Consider the following 19,292-nt stretch of genomic DNA (forward strand, 5'->3'; position numbering starts at 1 on the left):
TAAATATAATTTACCCAAAATAAAAAGAATAGTAAATATTTTCTTATCTTATTAAAGGTCAATAAATTTGTAAAACATTTGGTAAAAATGTTTTAATCATATTCATATTAAATTTTCACCAACAAAACAGTTTGTTCCATAACATACATTCATATCATTGTACCATATTTTCTTTAAAATTCATTTAAAATATGTAAAAGTAACTCTGGCCTGCTGGTTCAACTCAGCTCTTGTGGCTCAAACTCCTTTTCAAGCTGACTTATTCATACTGGCTTCTTTGAGCTACTCACTGAAATGCTCTGTTTGGCCTCAAACTAACTGTCAACTTGTTTATTCTTCTGGCACCTTCTTAGTCTCTGGCTTCAACTTCCTCTGATGACACACATTGCAAAACATCTACAAACTGAATTGAACTCATGAATGAATGTAACTGAAGCCAAGGGCACCTCAGAAAACTGCACTGACTAATGAACTCATTCAACTGAACTGCACTAAAGTGAACTGAAATAAACTGAACTAAGTTTATCTCTCTATACCCTGCTCTTAAAACAGCTTTCCTTTCCTGTCTGTTCTTGTGGGAGTCGGGAGTATTCCATCTCTGACTCATTCTGTAAAATCATTTTAGGATTCTTCACTTTATCTTCCCCTCAAGCAGAATGACATTGTTTGGGTTTAAAGATGTGTAATAAGGGTGTGTCTGTATTCCAGGCACAAGGACTAGAGCTGTGTCACTCCAGTCAATCACACACACCTAGAAAGTCTTTGGATTCCATTCCTTTCCAGAGCAGTCATGTTGATGGATTAAAATTCTGCTACAAACAACAACAACAACAACAACAACAACAACAACAACAAAACAAATATGAAATAACTAAATGAATTTAAACGGTCCCATGTGCAGCACCAAACCCAGTCACTATTGCTGATGCCAAGAAGTGCTTGCTGACAGGAACCTGAAATAGGTATCTCTTGAGAGGCTCTGCCAGAACCCTACTAATACAGATGCAGATGCTTGCAGCCAACCATCAGACTGAGCACTGGGACTAAAATGGAGGAGTTAAAAAAGGACTGAGTTGCTGAAGGGGTTTATAACCCATAGAAGAACAACAGTATCAACCAACCAGATACCTTAGAGCTCCCACGGACTAAACCACCAACCAAAGAGTACACAATGAGGGACCCATGGTTCCAGCTGCATATGTAGCAGAGGATGGCCTTGTTGGGTATCATGGGAGAAGAGGCCCATGAAGGCTCGATGCTCCAGTGTAGAGGAATGCCAGGTTGGGAGGGGAGAGGGAGTGGATGGGTGAAGGAGCACCCTCAGAGAAAGAGGGGGAGGAAAGATGAGACAGGGGGTTTCTGGAGGGGAAACGGGGAAAAGGGATAACATTTGAAATGTAAATAAATAAAATAATCAATAAAAATGCTAAAAAAAGACAATTCTATAGCTGATTCCTTAGAGCACCCTTGCAATGTCTCTGAAAGTATTATGAACCCTTCCCCCAATTTCTGTAATTTGCTTCCTGATTCAGGTGTTAAGACAAAATTACAAACTCCAAATATCTTAAACGTGTTCTGAAATCTCAACACTAAAATGATTCTTCCCCATTGCTTGCTAGTTGTTTCAGGTGGTTATAATGTTATTATTTTATGATATGTTTGCCTTATAACTTCAAATATACTTTTTCTTATTTTAAGCCTTGAAATATATTTTGACTCATTATTTGGTATATGGAGAATGCTAGGAAATATCTAGAGAGTGTTCTGTGTGTACTTGAAATTTCCAATTTATAGTAAAATTGGACAGATTGTTGCATACATTTTCTAATAGAAAATAATTTATTTTCTCCTAGTAAAACTTTTTATAGTAACAATTTTATCATTGCATTATATTATTCTATTAAAAGCCTTCATATTTTCTCAGAAATCTTATATTTTCATGTCATTTCTTTGAAAAAACCTATATTTTCCAATGATCAGTCATTGTGAATTATACATCATCTGAAATTTAATTTCTTTAATCTCTAATTTTTAGAATTTATTAATTAAATGTTACATAACAGTAGTCTGAATTAATTTATTTACCTAGAATATAGAGGTTATTTATTTGCAGTTTGACAAGGTTAAGTATTAAAATGTATATAAATATTAAAGTGTATTCAGTGCTAATTTTCAATCATTATTTTTATTTCTGTTTGAAGTCATAATTGACATTAAAAATTAAGATAGGGGTTGGGGATTTAGCTCAGTGGTAGAGCGCTTGCCTAGGAAGCGCAAGGCCCTGGGTTCGTCCAGAGCTCCAAAAAAAAAGAACCAAAAAAAAAAATTAAGATAATAACTTAACTGTGGTTTGATACATTTGACAAGAAGCATCAATGTTATATTTCTCATGAATCCTAAGTTCTTACTGAGAATGTCAAAATGCATTCAAGCTAATTCTTTAATCTTCTATATGGTCATATTGATTAAATATATACATTATGATCATTGTTTAACGTCTCTATTGCACTATATTGTATTTGTATAAGAACTATTTAGAAAAAGAGTAACTAGATTTCGAACATGTGTTTATGTAACAGAGGTAACAGTAACTATATCTGTAATACATACACTAGACCTGCAGATCTCAGGATAAAATCAGGCCTCAGGATAACACTTCTTGCAGCTTCTTAAGTAGATGCTCATGAGCAAGTTCAAAAAACCTGTTGTCAATTTCTTTGATGCTATTATTTTTTTCAGACAACAAAATCCTTTAAATTAGGAGTTAATTGTACCTAGTAAAAGTCATGTATATTAGAAATCACTAGTGTTATGAGACAATTCAGAACAAAATAAATTAGAATCTAAGCCCATGGATATATGAATATAAAATTACATGTGTTCTCTCTCTCTCTCTCTCTCTCTCTCTCTCTCTCTCTCTCTCTCTCTCTCTCTCTCCCTCTCTCTCCCTCTCTCTCCCTCTCTCTCCCTCTCTCTCTCTCTCTCTCTCTCTCTCTCTCTCTCTCTCTCACACACACACACACACCACACTACACAACAAAACTAAATGTACAACTTAACCATTTCCACTTTTATTTTCAGTAATTGTATGTAACTTAATTTATATAATTTATATTTAAGTGACCTGTGAGGAAGACTTTTCCACTGTTAATTCCCTTATGATAAGTACTTACACTGACTGCTCAGTGCCTATTTTCAACTATAATAATGTTAAACTTAATTTGAAAAAAATTATCTTGGATGTCAAATAGAAGTTGGAAAGTATAATGTCATTAGTTTATGTTCAAGATATATTATTTTAGACCGGATCAACACAGGTATTACGAACATGTAAAATCAAATCACACTAAGTGGAAGAATATCTGACATTTTTGTCATTCTATTAACTAGTACCAGGTTGATAATTATAGTGATCTTCTGGTGTTAGGATATACCCTTTGAATCCTTGGTTTATGCTAGTCTTTCATTTTATACTCATACCATATCCTATTCAATTGATTAATATTACGTTAAGGTAAGTACTAGAAAAATAGAAAACACATTTGTTTGCGATTTGATTAAAATGTTACTTTAGTAAAATATTTGAATATTTCTTATTATGTTAGAAATATACTGTTATATTTAAATAGTAATACAAATGATTATTTACCCACATTTCACTTTGTCTACATCTATTTTGTTTTCAGCTTTTGTACTGAGCTAGGATTGCTTTTATTTCTAATAATTTTGTTCAATGAAATATTTTCTCAAACAAATTTAGATAAAGCAAAAGAGGGTATGCAGGAATTCCTTGTTTTATGAAAACAAGCTTTATCCCAGAAATGAACCCACACACCTATGGTCACTTGATTTTGACAAAGGAGCCAAAACCATCCACTTGAAAAAAAGGCATTATTTTCAGCAAATGGTGCTGGTTCAACTGAAGGTCAGCATGTAGAAGAATGCAAATCAATCCATTCTTACCATCCTATAAACAGCTTAAGTCCAAGTGGATCAAGGACCTCCACATCAAACCAGATACACTCAAAGTAATAAAAGAACAAATGGGTAGAATCTTGAACACATGGGCACTGGAGAAAATTTCCTAAACAGAACACCAGTGGCTTATGCTCTAAGATCAGGAATGAACAAATGGGATCTCATAAAGCTACAAAGCGTCTGTAACACAAAGGACACTGTAGTTAGGACAAAACGGCAACCAACAGATTGGGAAAATATCCTTTACCAATCCTACAACTTATAGAGGGCTAATATCCAATTATACAAAGAACTCACAAAGTTAGAGTGCAGAGAGACAAATAACACTATTATTAAGAAATGGGGTTCAGAGCTAAACAAAGAATTCACAGCTGAGGTATATTGAATAGCTGAGAAGCACCTAAAAATTTTTCAACATCTTTAGTCATAAGGGAAATGCACATCAAAACAACCCGGAGATTCCACCTCACACCAGTCAGAATGGCTAAGATCAAAAACTCAGGTGACAGCAGATGCTGGCAAGGATGTAGAGAAAGAGGAACACTGCTCCATTGATAGTAGGACTGCAAACTGGTACAACTACTCTGGAAATCAGTCTGGAGTTTCCTCAGAAAATTGGAAATTCCACTACCTGAGGACACAGCTATACCTCTCTTGGGCATATACCTAAAAGGTGCTCCAACATAAAACAAAGACACACTATGTTAATAGCAACCTTATTTATAATAGCCAGAAACTGTAAAGATCCCAGATGCCCTTCAACAGAGGAATGGGTACAGATAATGTGGTACATCTACACAATGGAATACTACTAAGCTATCAAAAACAAGACTTCATGAAATTTATAGGCAAATGGATAGAACTAGAAAATATCATCCTGAGTGAGGTAACCCAATCACAGAAAAACACACACTGTATGCACTCAACGATAAGTGGATATTAGCTGAAAGGCTCAAATTACCCAAGATGCACAGACCACATGAAAGTCAAGAAGGATGACCAAAATGGGGATGCTTCACTCCTTCTTTAAAAGGGAAATAAACATACCCTAAAGAGGGGATAGGGAGACAAAGTTTAGAACAGAGACTGAAGGAACGACCATTCAGAGCCTTCCCCTCTTATGGCCCCTATATATACAGCCACTAAAACTAGATAAGATGGATGAAGCTAAGGAGTACAGGCTGACAGGAACCAGATATAGATCTCTCAGGACAACAGCCAGAACATATGAAATCCAGAGGTGAATGCCAGAAGCAAACCCCTGGACTGAGAAAGAGACCCCCATTGGAGGAATCATAGAAAGGACTGAAAGAGCTTAAGGGGCTTGCGATACCATAAGAACAACAATGCCAAGCAACCAGAGCTTCCAGGGACTAAGCCACTACCTAAAGACTATACATGGACTGACCCTGGACTCTACTAAGCTATCAAAAACAATGACTTCATGAAATTTATAGGCAAATGGACTGTACATGGACTGACCCTGGGCTCCAACCTCCTAGGTAGCAATGAATAGCCTAGTAAGAGCACCAGTGGAAGGGGAAGCCGTTGGTCCTGCCAAGACTGAACCCCTAGTGAACATGATTGTTGGGGGGAGGGTGGTAAAGGGGGAAGGATAGGGAGGGAAAGGAGTTAGGGGGTTGTTGACCTGGAAACTGGGAAAGGAAATAAAATTCAAATGTAAATAAGAAATACCCAAGTTAATAAAAATGGAGAAAAAAAGGAAAAAAAAAGAAAAATAGTATCAATAACATGACTCTAAATATATCCTGAAATCCATATAGTTCAGTGCTTTTTTTCAGTCATCAACAGGGAAGCATCCTCTTAGAGAGGACAGGAACAGATGCAAAGAATGACATCCAGATATCACCAAGAGGATCCAATTGGATTGAGGACTCTATAAAGTCCCTCACCTCAGAGCTCAGGGACCCCACAAAGACAAGGTAGAAAGAGTGAAAAGCCAGAGGTGGAAAAACCCCTCTTAACTAACTAAGCAAGATTTACATGGTCTCACAGAGGCTGAAAAAGCAAGCAAAAGGTTAACCTGAGTATTACCCCAGGAGCTCTGCCTTTATAGTAAAGTTCTTAGCTTATAATTTTTTATCGCACAACTGAGGGGGGGGGAGTGAGGGAGAGAGAGACAGAGACGGAGATAAAGAGTAAAAGAGAGACAAGGATTGAGAGAGACACAGAGAGAAAGAGAGAGACAGATACAGAGAGACAGACATAGAGAGACAGAGAAAAAGATACAGAGACTCAGAGAGGCACAAAGAGACAGAGACAAAAATAGAGACAGAAAGACAAAGAGACAGAGAGATAAAGAGACAGAGACAGAATGAGTGTGTCTCTCATTCTTGTGCCTGGTGTTGCCACTTTTTCCCTCTGCTTGTCCAATTTTATTATGTTGGGGTGTTTGATTGTTTGCTTGCTTTTTCTTTTATCTTACTACATTTTATGTTGTTGTGTTTGTTTTTTATCACTTAGAAGCCTGGTTCTTTGTTCCTTTTTTTTATTTTTAGTATGAGACAGAAGTAGATTGGATTTGTTTTGGAGGGATGATGGGGATGAACTGGTAGGAGAAGAGGGAGAGAAAACTGTAACCAAGAAAAAGAATGCATTTTCAATAAAACGTAAAAGAAAAATGAAATCAAATAAAATTTTAATAAAGACCTAAGTATCAGCTAGATGCAGGAGAAAAGGGTTTATGGGTGGAAAACTGCAGACAAACCACTGACACATACAAATTATTTGCAGAACTTCACGTGCATCATTGTGGCTAGAGGAAGAACACACACATCCCTAACTCCAAACACTCCAGAGGTAGAGAAGGCAAGTCATTTCTCTGAATTTATGTTGACTTAGTGAACATTAGCTTTAATGAATGTTTTATACTGGCTTCATTTTGTGGTGTCCATTTCACTTTTATTACCCTTGCTTTCCTTTAGTTTGTTATCAATTTTAACGAGAAAGAAAGAAGCCAGCTTTTACATTGGACATATTAGGATCATATTCAATGAATGATTGAATAGTTCCAAGAACATTAGCAACATCACTGCAATTAAATAATGCAAGATTTATACACTACTCAGTCTAATATTCAAAGTGATATATTAAGTCAGTACTGTAATTGAGGAGCATAAATATAGAGTTCTGGGAAGGAATTTAATTTGATCACATAATTTTAAATGATGCATTTTAATAATTAATATGTTAGACCAATTATAATTTACATTATTAAAATTCCCCCAGAAATGTCACATTAAATGATCTTTGTTAGTATTAACTTTATTAAAAATAAAATAAATTATTATTAAACCAATTAATTTAAATATTCATGGTATAAAAATAAAACAGAGACATTACTCAATAATTAATTATCATTTTAAACAGCAATGTTTTGGTATACATGATTGCAGAAAAGACAATGATTTCTGCATTTCTTTGTGATGAAAATTCAGATTTTCCTATCATGAAGTTAGAACTCCTTTTATATTCTTTATATGTAAGCTACTTTATGGCTCGCTGTATTTAAAGAAAATACTCAAACTCATCTTTTATGGAATTCTGGGGCTGATTACTTTTAGTTTCATGCTGATAGTATACTTCTCTGAAAGATAAAAGAATCATTCTCTCATAAGGTAGGAGGAAAGGTCAGTTGCCAGGAATGGCAGTTCAGCAATATTACTCAAATGTAACCCTTCCACAAGAGTAGAGAAGCCCCACATTTAATTTACTAATTAATTAGTTAATTAATTAACTCTCATATATTTTTGTCTGTGTGTGAGTATGTATTTGTTTGTCTATGCTTCTACTATAACATGGAAATGGTTAATGGCAAAGTGGAAATCTTAATTAAAATATTTCTATAGTAAATCAAAAATTTTATGGGCATTGATAATAAATTTCTTTAATGTTATTTGACTAACCTTTTCTTCTATATTCTAGATTTGTTTTCCCTAGGGCAGATAACTTGAATAGAAAATTTATACCTACCAGAAGTTCATTGTTTATAGTACCAGAGTCTGAATTTCAAGGCTAAGGTACCTGCTAATATGATGTCTGAGAATCTTGATTGTGTCTTTGTATTCCTGGAAGGATGGATAGTCCATCCAGGTTTTCTCATGGCTCCAAATCCTCACTCTTATTGCTGTGGGAGGTCTGCATTCTAAGTTTTGACTTAGGAATCTTAGGCAGACATAAATCTTTAGAGTTTTTAGCAGAGTGACCTTTACTATTTGCCATGGAGATTCCTAATACCCAAAGCAGCAGGTAGCAGTAAAAACAATATGACGGAGCTGTACATTAAGCAGTATCTTTCCTACCCATAAGTCAGTGTGCAGAAACTGGTGATTCTGTGCTATCCCTGTTCTTCAGAATGCTGTGGCCCGCCAGATAGAATGTATCGGGTAGAACGTCTCCAGTGACACCTTTTGTTTCATATTAGAATGGTTGTTGTTTTAGTGTCCACATAGACCAATATTGATTCTAAACTTCTTTTCTCATCATTTTTCTTCAAAAATCATCCTGGTGGAGTTATCAATACCAGTAAATGGTAAGTGTTATTCATAACTCTGTCCCCCAATAACCTACAGTCATGACACATATCTGACTTGCATTTCTGCCAACACCACAGCCCACAGCACTCTCAGAACTTCTCCTCTGTGTGGCGTGCTCCCTTCAGCCATTATGGCTTACTGAATGTCTTTTTGTATCTTTTGGTGAGGTCTATATGACTATGTCATTTTCCATTTGCTTTCTATCAGTTGCTCATTTATTTTTAATGTTTTATTACAAAGTGAGTAAAAATGCCATAAGACATAAGCAGTAAATCCAATAGTGCTCGGAGGGATGTAAAACATGGAGAATGATGAAAAGACAGCAGTAACAAAAGTTGTTCTGGTGAAACATTTGGTTATTGTTATACATTTGTTTCACAGTAGTTACTAAGTATACTTACTAAAAATTTTATATTTCATATCTGTATTATAACAAATGTTAAAAAGTTAAAAGCATAGAGAGTAAAGGAAATATAATCTACTCATCAAGAAAAGTACATTTTAAATAATCTGCAACTATGAAATAAAGTTTACATGAATCTTATTTAAAACTCAATATTTCTCTTCCATTCACCTTACATCCAACATGCCTATTACATCAACCAAACCACTTGAAGGTAAGTGAACTGGTAAGTGTTTGTAGAACTTAAGATGAAGAAATGATAAAATCATAATATTTAACTATATATTTCACTAAATAAGTCACCTGCTTCAGATTTTAAGACTTGCAGAATAAATAAAAGCAAATGATGCATTTGATTTCTTTAGATTCTACATGTTTCAAATAGTGATTTCTTGCCATAGACATTTTTATGCAATTCAATGGCTTATAAACTATACAACATATTCTATTGAATTACCTGTCTAATGAAACACCTATCAAGTGAGTTCTAAAAGGACATGACTTAGTTCTAATCCACTTACAGGAATTGAAGTGTCTTTATTGCATCTAGATATTAAAATGTCATGAAAATTTTCAATTTTCAAGTACCTTAAGTTGACATTTTCCTTGTGGGTAAAGGTGTAAAACATTGTATTAAAATTGATCTGCTCACTAAATTACTTTTTGTGGTGATTATATGAATTGGCATTTCTAAACTTAAGTCTCAGTCTCTCTCTCTCTCTCTCTCTCTCTCTCTCTCTCTCTCTCTCTCCCTCCCTCCCTCCCTCCCTTTTTTCTCCCTCCCTTCCTCCCTCCCTCTCTCCAGTTGTGTGTGTGTGTGAGTGTGTATGTGTGTAAAATCTAAATGTCAACAGAAGCAGTCTCCATTAATCTGAAGCTAACAAAATCATAAATCTTTAAAAGAAAAGCAACTCACTGGAATATATAATATAACAAGAACATTACCATCAAATTGAATGCTTAGTTTTCCTCTTCTAAAGATACATTTTAAATTTGTGTTAATGATATTAAAGCAACAATGGACTAGAAAGGTTTTATAACTTTACTTCCCATGCTAGTCATGTTTATTTATACATATACTAATATTGCAAAGGAAATAAACAACTTTGAGGACTTGGTTTCTTTAGCATTTGTAATAACTAAAGACAATCAAAATAGAAAATAAACTGGTTATAAATAATGATTAGATAATGTTTTGTATGCTGTATCATATCTGCAGAAGGATGTATATTTGGTGATAATCCTATGACATTTAGAGCTTTCAGGAATTTACATTCTTCGGACTTAGAGTATCTATGAAAACATTATTTCCTCTTTCTTACTTCATAGGTCAAATATGACAATATAGAGAAGAAGAGTTTTACTGTACTAAAAATATGAACACAAGAATATTTTTTAATTATCAGTATTTTCAAAAGTTTGTGGAAATAAAAAATAATTGAAATAAAAATTGGACATTATTTTGTTTTTCTGAAAGGTATTTTATATGTCAGAACCGAAGATAATTGACTGGCATCTTAATACTCAGGACCTATAGGCAGAAGAATCTGAAGTTCAGGGTGATTCCTGCCTAATGAGTACAAGACCAATGTGAGCTTGTATCAAAATATTTAGAACAATAATTATAAAACTAAGTTATAGCTCTGGCAGATGCTAACAACTGCCAGAAACCTTATGATTTTAGAATACTTCTTTGGTCTTCCCATAAGACCATATTCCATTTCTAAACACGTCTCCTGTATAATTTTCTGTATTATTCAAACAGAATCTATAGCACTACATGTGTTCTATGGATTTTCTATCAAGGAACTATTAAAGCTAAACATGTCTCTTAGGTGATATCCAAAATTGTAGACATAGCCACTTTCCTATCTCTGCTGTACAACACGAAGCCACAGTCTTTTTTTTTTTTTTTTTTTTTTTTGTTCTTTTTTTCGGAGCTGGGGACACGAAGCCACAGTCTTATAAGTAAATGCAGATTTGTGCTTTGTTTTTCCCCGCCCACCAAGATTTGTGCTTTTAAACAAAAAATTTTGTCAACTAGAAATATTTATTCTTATTTATCTAATCATTTCTTTAAAAATATTCTATGTATGTACTGAAAAACTACTCAATTTTACACTGTTGAAACAGAAAGAAATCTAATATGCATTAATTTTTGAATATATCTAAAATCTAAAATACATAATAAATTTCTGAATTTACCATACTACTGAAAAATAACTCTACTTCCATTTTTAATATACCTAAAATCTAAAATAAGTATTAAGTTGATGAATTTGCCAGTGAAGCAACACTCTTCAAATACATGCCTGAGCCATAGTAGCTTCAAATTTTGAAGAGTTTTATAACTTAAGAGTATATGCTATTTATTTAGAAAAATCAAACACAAAAATAACTCTAAATTTGTAAGTAATGTAATCAATTTTATGCATAATTTACCCATTTAATTAAAATCATAAACTACTTCATTCGTTTTGAATGTCCAAAAATATGATAGCAGTAAACTCATAGAAGTTGGGGGGAGTGGAGTACACAATTAGATAATAATGTATGAAAAATATTGTCAATAAAGAATAAAAAGTAAAGAAAGAAATATTCTATGATCAACCTACAATCCTGAGATGTTCAGAAAGCTGTCATGTGAAGGCATAAAGAATCTCTACTTTAGATGATTACCAGACTTACCATCTTCAAGTATAAACTAAAACCTTTTTCAATCAATAATTTCACATTGAGTACTATAATCAAACCTATACCTGTGTCACTTCCGAAATGATTTTCTTCGTTTTCTTTGTTCTTATTTAACATAATGCATCCCGCCAACTACAACCTCCCCTCTGTTCCTTTATCCCAGGCCCCTGCCACCACTCCTTTGTTTCACTTCAGAAGAGACCAGGCCTCCCAATGTTACAAAGTGAAAATAGCATGAGAAGATATAATAAAATTAGGCATAAACTCTCGTATCAAAGCTGGATTACACTCCCCAGTAGGAGAAAAAAGGTTCTAAGAGCAGGCAAAAGAGTAAGGGACACAACACTCCCGTGACAAACCAGAGTTAAATTTGTTGGGTATTTCAAATTTAAAAATTTGAGAGTATTTATTAACTCATCAATACCAACTTACATATGGCTTATAAATGTTATGAATAGAAGAACTAGTATGTATTAAGAAGATAAATGGGAAACCATGTCTACTGATAGCTAAATGATATAATCACATGATTAAATGTTAGTGGAGTTACTAAAGCAGGCACATTTGTTTCTGGGAAAGCAATTGTACATGCGAAGTTTGTTAGCTCTATAGTCCATTATATTGAAAACAATGAATTCTTGAGTTAAAATAAATTTGGGGATACAATAAAATGATGGAATGGAAGTAAAATCAGGGAACTCGGAAAAGAGTTTGAGGCAGAAGTTTGAAGAGAGACAGGAAAAGGGAAATAAATCATAATTTATGTGCATGTGACTAATCAGATTGTACTCTTAGGCATAGACATTCGGAAAGCATTAACCATGTCCCTGAAAAAAAACTAACGTTTTTTTTTTAATAAAAACGTTTTTAAAATGGGGCAGGACATAAATTATGTTAAACAGAAAAGGAAGGCAGGAATAATTCCATATACCTGGAAGACCAGCATTCTACAGCCTGAGGTTTTTTACTTTCTGTTTGTTTGTATTTGTTTTGTTTTTGTTTTCTATTTTTTCCTTTCTTTTTTCTTCTTTTTTTATAGATTATTTTATTTATTTACACTTCAAATGTCATCTCCCTTCCCAGTTTCCCCTCCACAAAACCCCTATCTCATCCCCCACTCCCATCGCCTCTATGAGGATGCTCCTCTACCTACCACCCACCCACTCCTGCCTCTCTGCCCTAGCATTTTCTAGCCCGGGTCATCGATCCTCTACAGGACCAAGGCGCTCTCCTCCCATTGGTGACAGATAAGGCAATCCTCTGCTACATATCCAGCTGGAGCCACGGGTACCCCCTTAGGTTGGTGATTTAGTCCCTGAGAACTCTGGGGGATCTGGGTGGTTGATGTTCTACTTCCTATGGGGTCATAAACCCCTTCGGCTCCTTCAGTCTTTGCCCTAACTTCTCCATGGATTTCCAACGTGACGTCCAATAGTTGGATGCATGATCCAAATCAGTATTGGTCAGGCTGTGGCAGAGCCTCTCACAGAGAACAACTACACTAGCCTCTTGTCAGCCAGCATTTCTTGCCATTAGCAATAGTATCTGGTTTTGGTATCTGCAGATGGGATGAATCCCTAGGTGGGGCAGTCTCTGGATGGCCTTTCCTTCAGTCACTGCTCCACTATTTTTCCCTGCATTACCCTTTGACAGGAGGAATTCTGGATTAATATTCTTAAGGTGAGTGGGTGGCCCCACCCCTCAACCAGGATCCAAGCAGGATGTGCTCTCTACAGGTTCTCTCTCCCCTTTGTTATGTATTTTGGCTAATGTTCTCCCTTTTGAGTCCTGGGAACTTCTTGTGTCCCTGGGATCTGGGACTTTCTAGAGACTACTCCAAGTTCGTCCCCTCTTACTGCTACACACCTCCTTAAAATTTCTGACTCTATGTACTTCTCCCCAATCTCCTCCTGTATGTGAACCGCCCCCTTTCCCCTCACCCTCCTCTTTCCCTCCCAAATCCTTTTCTCCCTCTACTCCCTGAGGAGATTATTTTCTTCTCTTTTATGAGTAGGACTGCAGCATTCACACTTTGTGTGGTCTTCCTTCTTCTTGACCTTCATATGGTCCGTGAGTTGTATCACAGGTATTCCAAGCTTCATTTAACTAACATCCACTTATCAATGAGTACATACCATGTATGTTCTTCTGTGACTGGGTTACCTTACTTGGAATGGTATTTTCAATTCCATCCATTTGCCTATGAATTTCATGAAGTCATTGTTTTTTGTTTTTTGGGTTTTTTTTGTTTTTGTTTTTTTTTTGTTTTTGTTTTTGTTTGTTTTTTTGTTTGTTTTTTACAGCTGAGTAATACTCCATTGTGTAAATGTACCACATTTTTTATATCCATCCTTCTATTGAGGGACATGTGGGTTGCTTCCAGCTTTTGGCTATTATCAATAAGGCTGCTATGAACACAGTGATATATGTGCCCTTATTATATGTTGGGGCATCTTTGGGGTGTATGCCCAAGAGTGGTACAGCTGGGAACTCAGGGAGAACTATTCTTAAGGTGGGTGGGAACCCCATCCCTCAAACAGCCTTAAGGAATCATTTTCTAAGGAACCATCAGACAGATTTCCCAAGGCTCTTTGGTTTTAGTCCAAGATAAGTCATATAAGAAGAATCTATCATTAAAGGCTAAGTCTAGACAAATGTGCTTCTTTGTCTCTGGCTTTGTTTAAGGCTACTTGGTCATTTGAGGGGTCAGACTCTAGCACACCTCACAACACTCCTTTGGTTTTTGGTTCTGGAATTAGGTAAGAAATAGAATGTTAGAAATACTTTGGGAAGATAAGTACTTATACTATAATCTTTTGGCTGCATCCTTGGTTTTTGTTTTACACACCTATAGCTGGATCTAAAAGTCTTACACATATTACAAAACCTTTTTATCACTGAGCAGCATCCTTCTTTCCTGACATAGACATTAGTGTTATGTCTTGTGACCTGCCTCTGGCTTGACAAATAGTGATGGGATCTCTGTAATGTTTACTTTATGTCAGACATCCTCAAGACACTACAAATATAAATGACCCAATGACCTCTAAATGATAAATCTTATACCTTATACCTCAAGCTAGGCTTAGCTCTTGAATATTTGTCCAGAAAGAGCTTTATACTAATGCTTACCTTCTTTGATCTTTTTTTCCAAACATGTTAAATATCCTCATCAAAACAAAGGCCAATATGTGGGTTATAACAGTTCTTTAAGCAAAATTAAAATTATTTATTGTGGAAAATATATGTCTATCCGAGAAAAGGCTGAGCTACAACATGAAAGATATTCTTTCAAAAGAATATCTGATACAATTATGTTTCAAGAACATATACATACTACATCATAGAAGCTAACTAATAAGATAATCAAATGCTTAAGCAACCATGAGTTAATAGTTCATCAAACAGGATAAATGGCAGAGAAGTCAGCATAAAATGTACCAAATATTATGTAGCAATACCATAGTCAACATTTTTGAAAGTTGTGAGATGATATTTTTAAGTGGTTGACAGAAAATAACCATTTTGACAGTTATGTGGAGGGAAGAGTATAAAACAATTCAAACTCTTGAGCATTGAAGACAAAGCTATAAAACTGTATAATAACACTGGGATATGTTACTACTGTTTTTATAAGGTAGTGTAAATGTAAACAGGTCACCAGGAATGACTTTGCACAATAACTTGTAGCTAAATGATATTGTCCAAATGACCAACAACTTAATGTCTTCCAGGGACTAATTCATAAGTACAGTTATAGGGAAAATAGACTAAGGTCATGGTCAATAACCAAAGTATACACAATTTTGATAGTGTAGTAAGTTAATGAAATTCTAATACATTATTCATAGTCAACAAATCTGATTTCCGAGAGTGTGTACTATATAATCCTACTTTTATTATATTAATGAACAAAATTAAAAAAATTCAGAATAATTTATCAAAGTTTATATGAGGAGCAAAGGGTAAGTGTGTAGGACTGCAAATTTTATTTATGTTGCAGTCATGTGTTCTAAAAACAAATTACGGTGATTATATGAAAATATATTCATGATGAACTATATAAAATGGATTTAGTAACGTAGTACTAAGACTGAAAATGTTGAAAAGATGTCTTATTGGTTATAACTTTCAACTTCTGCAGAGTCCTTGGAGTTGCAAACACCATCTCACTCAGACAGTCCACAATGCCTGCAACCCCACTCGCTGGAATCTGGCAACATTATCTTCCCTGAACAGGCCCCTTCATGAGTGTGATGCGTACTCACACACTCAGGCACACATGAGTACATATAAATTAGTATAACTCTTACAAAATACTAATTCTGATGCAAATCCTACTAAAATTAATAAACATAAATCCCTTCAAGCCTAACAACCTGAGTTTTCTTCCCTAAACCCCCCACAGAGAAACGAAATGGAGTGCTATGAATCTGTAATATTACACTCTTGCAACAAATTCAGAAGATAAAACAAGATACTTACCTGGAAGATCATGGGCCAGTATAGTGCTTTAAGTAAATAAAATATGTTTTCCATAGGCCCAGGCATTTTAACATTTTGTCCCCAGTTGGTTTTACCGTTTCTGGAGTTTTAATGAATATGGCCTTACATCACCAGGACAAGGTATATTTATAGATGCCCTCTCAGGATAGAAGAGATGCTCCAATGATTATCAGCGCTGGTTACTCCTTCAATGCATCTATGTCCTTAGTGCCAACTTGGTGACTCACAACTATCCGTACCTGAAGTTCCAGGAGAGCTGATGCACTGTTCTTGCCTCTGGGGAAAATGGATGAATGAGCTCTGCAAACATACACTCAGGACAAAAATAAACACCCATACTCATTTAATTAAATAAATAAACCAAAGGGTAGAAAAATAAATAAGTTATGTGATCCCTCCGCCACCTACTCTCCCTGTCACACCTGCAGCGTCTCTTAATGAGCCATAATGAATTCCTATCCCTGTTGAGTTATAACCAAAATAAAACTGTATCCTTAAGTCATTTAGTTCATTGTGTTTAATCTTTGTATCAGAAAAATACTTACTAGTGCCTTCAAGCCTGTATGTAGCACCATACAAAGAGATACGGTGCTTTAATGCACTGGAAGGTGTAAAACGACTGCCAACAGTGGCCTTTTGAACTCCACTTTCATCTGCAGGTATGCATTTGCACACACATGAAAGGATTCCCAATTTACACAAGTGAGCAACAGGAGGGTATTTAGATCATAGTAGTGTTAAACAAAAATAAATACTAAAAATAAGTCTGTTTCTTTAGATCAAGTATTTTCAAATCTGTTGTAAAATGTTACTTTCTGGATAGCTGATATTATCCTGAAGGAGTCAAATGCTTCTGAGATGACATTTTTTAATTGAGGTTAACTTGCAATCAACTTCTGTGATTTCAGCCATAAATTCAGTAATCTTTAGGCTCTCCTGATCACATGGAGATTAAGAGATTTAAAACTGAAAAGAAAAATGAAATGTAACACAGGTCTTCAAAAATGATAATTAATGATGTTAGTGAAGAATATTGTTTCCATGTTCATATTCTATGAAAATTATAGAATTTTTTCAATCGGTGAAACTGAGGTAATTTCACTTGTAGACCAATTGATGTTTAGCAAGTCTACAATCAAAACATGGGAGTGATAATATGCCCTTTATCTCATGTTCCAAATTCATTCTCTTCCTCTAATTTTAATATGAAAATGATGTGTTTAAAATGATTGCTAGTTTTCTGAGGATTTGAAAAACACATAAAAACTGTTCCTTGAACACATGTTCTGTTCTTTGTTTCTAATTATTATTCATGGCTCAAGCAATTAATATAACTCAATATTATTTTCTTTCCCATGCTTATGTTACATAAACCAACAATAAATGTCCACAGTGCACTTACATACCATGTTTTTCCATGTAACATAACAGACATTTCATTTCCACATTTTGGAGTTTTGTAGACAAGGTTTCTTTATGGGGCTGTTCTGAAATTCACAATGCAGACCACACAGGCCTCCAACTCACACAAATCTCCCTATCTGTGTCTCAAAAGTAAAGGGATTAAAGTTAAATGCCACCATATGTGGTTTATTTTCACACTTAAATAAATACAGGAACTAATAGTGGATTTTAGAACATATTAAAATAGATTGAATACAGTGAGTAATTTTTACACTAGTGCTCAATAATGTATAATTATTATTCATAAATGAATAATACAATCATATGTATCATTTTATAACTTTTATAAATTTTATCAGATTGTACTTGATACCTAAGAAAAATTAAAAAGAAAGTAAAGGAAACATAATCTATTCAGCCAGAAAAGTTTTAAATAGACATTACCTATAAAATATAATTTACCTGAACTTATTTAAAACTCAATATTGCTCCTGAGTTGACCCTGAGCTCTAGGATGTATGCCTGTTACAACAACAAAACCATTTGATAGAAATAATTAAATGATATGCGTTTGCAGAAGTCAGGATGAAGAAATGCCTTTTTGGAGATGTTTAAATTGAGCTCATCTAAAAATCCTCTAAGTAATTCAAATCTAAAAATAACCTAAATTATTCAAGTCTTTAATAATGTGCAAATATAATTCCATTCTTTCTAAACTCCAGGTATGTGATAATTCCTATCATTTTTCATTAAATGCTATTGGATTTTGAACATTTAAAATTCTAATCTCATTCCTACAAAGGGATGAAATGGTATTAAAATCAAATTCCAAGAAGATCACACATTTCATCTGCTTAGAGGAAGGATGCTGCTCCAAGGGCCTTTGGCAGAAGGAGTGGAGGAAGGGAGAAACACAATCCTTATGTCACCAGGATGATTTTTCTGGTCAAGATGCTCAGGCATATGTATAAGATGATGCCAGATCCAAACAAAAGTATGTAAGATACCCTCCTGTATTGAAAATTACAGATAATGTTACATCCTCTTTAAGAAAGATGAAAGTTTTACAATGATTCTCTAGTTTAAATAATGGAGAAACTAAACTTAATATTCTGTTTTATTTTAATAAAATTTGAAAGTGTATATAAAACTGAGAAAAATGTTTCCAAAAGTAAAGTCTAAGAAGCAATAAAATAATATTGGATTACCATCTCTATTTCAGGGAAGAAACAATCCCTTTATAACAGATAATACTTGATCTTGAAAATATGTATTGGCAAATCTAGATATATTTTTGAAAGCAAAGTAGACTTAAGTTCAAGAATCTTCAAACTTCAGAAACCTTACAAGTGTAGTAAAACTCTCTTGACTACTAAACTTCAAATTCCTTACATTGTTATTCTTAGTTTAAATTATTGGAATTTCTCTTTACCATGTTAGAATAAATATTTCAGCAAATAAATATTTATAATTTTACCCAAAGAGTCATATAAGCTAGAACTTTATCTCTGACAATTCCCAAATATATGATTTCTGATATTTTTCTAGAAGTTTCTTTTCTCATGCGCTATGAAATCTAATGTGAGGCCAGGGCTAACAGAGCACAGCACATAAAAATGTTCTCAGCTCAGCCTGCCTGATAGCTCTGTGCCTTGCCATTTCAAATGCATGGACCAAGGATTTTCAACTTTAAATGATGTTATGTGGCATTCATTTATCAGGGGACACCTACTATTGAATTACTGTGATGT

At 34.5% G+C, this 19,292-nt stretch overlaps 1 long non-coding RNA gene across 2 annotated transcripts in view; it reads left to right on the plus strand.

Annotated features, from left to right (window-relative positions):
* The first annotated feature begins 8,415 nt into the window (after nt 1-8,415).
* The window catches only part of LOC102552232 (uncharacterized), a 212,984-nt gene continuing 202,107 nt past the window's right edge, over nt 8,416-19,292 (plus strand). Inside the window, exon 1 of one of the 2 annotated variants that reach the window (XR_015671183.1) lies at nt 8,416-8,530. This is a non-coding gene — a long non-coding RNA (uncharacterized LOC102552232). The remainder of the gene's footprint in view (nt 8,531-19,292) is intronic. The other variant, XR_015671184.1, reaches the window with a different exon arrangement.

This window comes from Rattus norvegicus, chromosome 2 (assembly GCF_021556685.1).
Source record: "Rattus norvegicus strain SHRSP/BbbUtx chromosome 2, alternate assembly SHRSP_T2T, whole genome shotgun sequence".
Taxonomy (NCBI): Eukaryota; Metazoa; Chordata; class Mammalia; order Rodentia; family Muridae; genus Rattus; species Rattus norvegicus.